Source organism: Saccostrea cucullata, unplaced genomic scaffold (genome assembly GCF_032062105.1).
Source record: "Saccostrea cucullata isolate Sc308-1 unplaced genomic scaffold, CSIRO_AGI_Scuc_v1 ctg4158, whole genome shotgun sequence".
Lineage (NCBI taxonomy): Eukaryota > Metazoa > Mollusca > Bivalvia > Ostreida > Ostreidae > Saccostrea > Saccostrea cuccullata.
In genome coordinates this window covers 23,526-29,525 of record NW_026931418.1, presented here as the reverse complement: position 1 = coordinate 29,525, position 6,000 = coordinate 23,526, and the positions used below count along the sequence as shown (strand labels likewise).

At 32.5% G+C, this 6,000-nt stretch overlaps 1 long non-coding RNA gene across 1 annotated transcript in view; it reads left to right on the top strand.

The window, feature by feature from the left end:
- The first annotated feature begins 253 nt into the window (after positions 1–253).
- Positions 254–6,000, top strand: part of LOC134232575 (uncharacterized) — a 29,193-nt gene continuing 23,446 nt past the window's right edge. Inside the window, exons 1-2 of the long non-coding RNA XR_009984804.1 lie at positions 254–306; positions 2,038–2,065. This is a non-coding gene — a long non-coding RNA (uncharacterized LOC134232575). The remainder of the gene's footprint in view (positions 307–2,037; positions 2,066–6,000) is intronic.

The window sequence follows — 6,000 nt, the reverse complement described above, 5'->3', positions numbered from 1 at the left end:
CAGAAATACGGACTGACAGACAGCTAGACGGATGGACAGACAGACCCAAATTAATATCCCCCACTCTCAGTGAAAGCGGGGAATATTCACCATTTTCAGTGAAAGCGTGGGACAAATAGCAGACTCCGAACGTACCCAAAACGCAACCGGGTTTTTTTTTTTCTGAGTTCTCTCTGGTGTTAAGTAATGTTTAGTCGGAACTATATATATTTTGTGCATTTAGGAAATTAACCTGATTTTTTCTATGAATTCACAGATATGTTAATTCTGTCCTTAGAGATGATTTTGAGAAAATTTCAACTGGAGGTATGTAGTTTGATTGTCTGCGTACATGTATATACAACGCATTCCAAATCAAAACAGAAAATCTTTTTTTTCTGTTTTAAGCATTCTGCTTTCAGGTATTGACAAAATCAAACAAAAAACGGATTGTTATGTAATATTTATTAGAAAGATAATGAAAATTCAGCATGTTTCCAGTATATAGACGATCTAGCGTCAAAACCAAACTGATTTGAAAACATTTAAAGGGGAGATGGACAATGAATATATACATAAAATTGAAGCAAGACTTTAACGGGTAAATTTCCCCTCAAATACAATAACTAATACAACATTTATGACTTGAAACATTTTAAAAATACGTGTAGCAAAAATCTACGGATTAAATTTCCGCTTTAAAGTGTCATTTGTACAGATTATACACGGTAAATAAAAGCTGAAGCAACAACACTGATGAAAGTGAGATTTTACGGGGTAAATTATCTTTGATACAGTACAAATAACTGTTTAAAACCTTAAAAACCAACAGATCAAGATAGTTGTTTTTGCTTTGAAATACTGTATGTCAACTATATCAATGTTATTTTTGAGAGGAAATTTACTCTGTAGATTTTTGCTATCTTTAAATGTTGCTTTTCATAAATACTGTATTTAGTGAATTTCTTGGGGAAATTTACCCCATAAAGTCCTACTATCATCAAATCAAGATTACTGTAAATGTTTTAAATTTAGCGTGTACGATATTTTTTGGAAATTGGATTTTGAACAAATTGGCGTGGGTTTGGTTTAGCGCATATCTTAATGTTCTTCTCTATAGGTATATGTGCCAGACATTTAGCGTTATACTTGAATTAGCGGATATTGCTTTCCGCCAAAAACGCTAATAAGAATACACAGCCAAATGTAAAACGTTTACAGTACTGTATATGAACTGTATCAATGCCATTTTTGAGAGGAAATTTACTCTCGACTGTAGGTTGTAAGATATTGCAAGTTATCTGTACTGTATCAAAGATTTTCTGTGGGGGAAAATTTACCCCGTAAAATCTCACTATCATCAGTGTTGTTGCTTCAGCTTTTATTTACTGTGTATAAACTGTATCAATGACACTTTTGAGAGATAATTTAACCTTTAGATTTTTGCTACATGTATATTTAATTGTTTCAAATCATAAATGTTGTATTAGTTATTGTCTTTGAGGGGAAATTTACCCCGTAAAGTATTGCTACAGTTTTATGTATACATGTATATGCATTGTCCATCTTACCTCTTCATGTTTTCAAATCAGTTTGCTTTTGACGCTAGATCGTCTATATACTGGAAACATGCTGAATTTTCATTATCTTTCTAATAATATTATATAAAATTAAACTCTGTTTTTGTTTGATTTTGTCAATACTTAAGGTAAAAATGCTTAAAACAAAAAAAAAAGATTTTCTATTTTGATTTCGGAGGTATTTATACGTCTCATTGAGTAATATAATCAAGACGTCATTAGCAACGTTACTAGTGACACGTTTTGAAAGTTTTATAACTGTCCAAAGAGCCAACATGGCGCTTACAGTAAAGATTTAGACTCTCGACTTATATACGAAATAAGAAACTATGTAACAAATTTGTTTATCCAAATTATTTTTCTAAATTCTTCGATGCTTACGAATAAGGATTTTAAAGTGCATGTACTTGGATTATAAAGAAAACAGGTTTGCTCTCAAAATCGAAAAGACTCATAATCTCTTATTCATTATTTTTAGGAAAATCAAAAGATTTTGAAGGAATCAGGTAAGAATTTTCATGTAATGCACATGTACATATATAAATATTTCCATTTTTATTCAAATTTTGTTTTGCTGTGATAACTCTGAGAAAATTAGTGGAGTTGATTTCCTGATAATTCTACCGGAATTTAGATAAGCCAAAATGATAGATCAGGAGCTAAGGAGGCCAAATATGCATGTAAATCTCGTGCGGTTGTCTTTGTGTTTGATGTCATTGGGGGAGGACTTTGGATGTAGACATTGGAGTAATGTAAATCTATGAGTCTACATTTTAAAATCTAAAGCATTTAACAATTAAAGGCATATTTTAAAAATCTTCTCAAAAACCACTGGGTAAGGAAAACTGAAACTCATGTGGAAGCATTCTCTGGTAGATTAGATTCAGGTTTATTTAAATCATGACCCCCGGTTAAGAGCGGGGCCACAATATGGGTTATCAATGTTTAACACAGGAAAACATAGGAAAAATCTTTAAAAATCTTCTTTTTAAGAACAGCAAAGCCATGATTGATCATAGTTACAGTGTATATGGAAGCATCCTCTGGTATTGTAAATTCAATTTTGTTCAAATCAAGACTTTCGGGGATAGGATGGGGCCAAAATGGGGTATCAAAGTTTAACAGAGGAATACATAAGAAAAATCTTTTAAAATTTTCTTTTTCTCAAGAACATCAAAACTGTGATTGTTCATATTTATGGAAGCATCATCAAGTAGTGTAGAATCAATTTTGTTCAAATCATGAACTCAAGGAGGCAGAGTGGGACCAAAATTGGTGATCAAGGTTTTATGTAAAAATATACTGAAATATCGTTAATGTACTTCACAAGAACAAGAAAGCCTTGATTGCTCATCAATAAAAAAAGCATCAAAAAGTATAAATTTAAGTTTGTTCGATTAACCCCCCCCCCCCCCCCCGAACCTACTTTATATTTAAAGTTTTCAATACGGAACTGATTTTTTTCATTAACCAAGCTAGTTGCTCAGGTGAGCGATGTTGCTCCTGGGCCTCTTGTTTCACAATAAAATGGAAATAAGGAATCACTGTCTAGTAAGTATAGTCTTCCAGGAACATCAATGATAGTGGGAAAGGTGGGATAATTCATGTATAACGGGCTTATCCCACGTTTCCCAATATCGTTGATGCTCTGACATACTATACTAACTGGACAGTGATTCCTTAAGAATTAGTTCAAACTTATAAATGATTATTGAATTTGAAACAAAAAACGCCACAAAGTCTGCCACATCTATTTTACTAACTATATTTGACAAAGGCCAACTAACTCTTTCTCTTCTTTAACTAGTTTCTGACAAACAAAATTACTTAAGTTTTTCCATTGTAAAGTCTCTTTATCTATGTAGTAAATATTCCGCTATTACCTGCAAATAGTGTTTAAGTCCCCCTTACTAATTCGCCATTCACGAGCATGCTCTGAGTACAATCAATTTTTACCAAACAAGTTGATACAATGATTTCAACAAACTAGTTTAAAGACAGCATTCTGTGAATTCTATGTTCCTTATAATGACCTTAATAGAGATTGTTCTATCTGACGTATCCGTATAAGTATACGTATCCGTATCCGTATCGAGATATGAAAGGCATCTCGATCCCGATGTCTAAACCATTTAATACAATTTCCATATCTGTTTGTCGTTAAATAAGCCACAGTCCATGTATTAGAAAATAGCAAATAGAAATTTTTGTATTAAAAATAATAAACTGCTGTACAACATTTCTTAATAAAAATTATCTAAAAAAAAGAAAGAAAATGAAGTCAAGTATAAAATATTTTGTTTTATAATTATATTGTTTTAAAATTAATTTCATTTTGCTTCAAAATATTTGTAGGAAATCCCCTTTCTCTTTTTCCTCTCGCTTAATATCTAATATCTTTTATTGATTTTGTCTGTATTTTTCATTTGCCATGTAACGGCTTACCAATTACCCCCCCCCCCCGACCACCACCACACACAAACTGAAATACGAAATACGTTATCATCAACGCGATCGATAAAACGTTGTAGCCGTTTTTCAAGAGACTGTTTAAACTGATTTCATAATTAGCTTCAGGACCGTTATAAGTATTGAGTATATGCTTTGTAGAGCCTGTGTAACTTCCCCTCCCCTCACATTGGCGTCAGAAGCAAATTAAAAGTAGGGAGGGGGCTATTTGGAAGAGAAAAAATTAGCCCTGAAAAACCTTGACAGACAAAAAAGTACTAAAATACTACTATGTGTATGTGTGTGTGGGGGGGGGGGGGATGTCGAACTTTTTTCATTGCCATTTTTTTTCAAACACTAGTACTACCACTTACCCTTCTTTGACTGCAATACAGCGTGCCTGTTGAAAGTGGGGAGGATGCTTATCCTACCCTCAATGTTCAATGCATTGTGGCAACGCACTTTGAAAAAATTACGCACTTTGAAAAAATTTTTCAAAGTGCGTTAAAATTTGGACAAAATCAACGCACTTTGAAAAAATTTTTCAAAGTGCGTTAATTTTGGGACCAACTTAACGCACTTTGAAAAAATTTTTCAAAGTGCGTTAAGAGTCTACATCAATATATTTTACCATGGAGACACTTAACGCACTTTGAAAAAAAGTCATATTTTAGTCATGGAAAGCTTTTATTTGTTATTTATGTTTTAAAAAACTAAGCCTAACCCTAACCTAAAAAATGAATTGATTTTACTCCCGTCAAAAAGAGGAGAAGATGGGTATAAGATCTCTATGTGCAAATCTTTATCTTTCCAATACATAAGTGTCTGTAACAAACGGGGAAGAGGAGCAATAAACCTAAAAAGGGTACGCTGCATTTTCAATGCTTATACGATGTATATATATTTCCAAAATAAGTGGGGGGCTTAGCCCCTCCCATGGTCCTTTGCCCAGTCTCGATGTCTATGCTAAATTCAAAGCATTCATATAATTATGTATTTACCTAACTGGTATGACGTTGAAAACTTTCAATAATAAATGAATAAATTAAAACCGATGAAAACTAGAATTTTTTAAGTACCGTAAAAAGTATGAGAGAGAAAGAATTTTCATAGTTTTGAACAATCAAATTGGCCCCTTTTTATTATGATAAATGCTAAGTTGCTTGAAGCTGTCCTCTGTTTGTGTCCCCTATACACCTTTACATCTACTTATTAAAGATTAGAATTTAAACAAAAAAGGAGAAGAAACGAATTAATGAACTTAAACAATTGTCACTCTTTTTTTAAAGACCCTTTAATTTTCCCTTTCATTTTATCAAAACCTTACAGTGACTTTATCATAAAAAAGTTATTAAACCAGGATCTGTTATTTATCAAACCGATTATTTGGAGTAATATTGATCAATCTTTACATTTTTTTTCAAAGTGCGTAATATGGTCGATATTAACGCACTTTGAAAAAAAAATATTTTTTTCAAAGTGCGTTAGCTTGGTCCCAAATTTTAACGCACTTTGAAAAATTTTTTCAAAGTGCGTAATTTTTCAAAGTGCGTTGTAACAATGCATATATTAAGTGTATCTTTGCCAAAAAAAGTGGGAAGGGGGGGGGGGCCCCCCCCTCCCCCCGTACCGACGTCTGTCCCTCATGTGTGCATGCCTCACCATGTGCACACACAAAATTTGATAAGTTAAACGTCTTTTGACTTTCATTCATTAACATCATTTGTGGTTTAATATAAGAACTATTTCATAATACGGTATTCAACTCTCTTTTTATGCACAGAATAAAATAATTATGGCTCAAAATTTTCAAAATAATACATCTTATTTTGCTAAGCCTACTTGTCCATCGTGCTAATTTTCTTTTCTTTTTTATCTTACTTTCTTTTTTATATAGTATATTAATTTGGCCGAGATCGAGATCAGTGTGCACAAATTATAGAATTGAAGAGAAGGAACTGCTTCAATGTAGCCAAGAAAAAAATTACACATT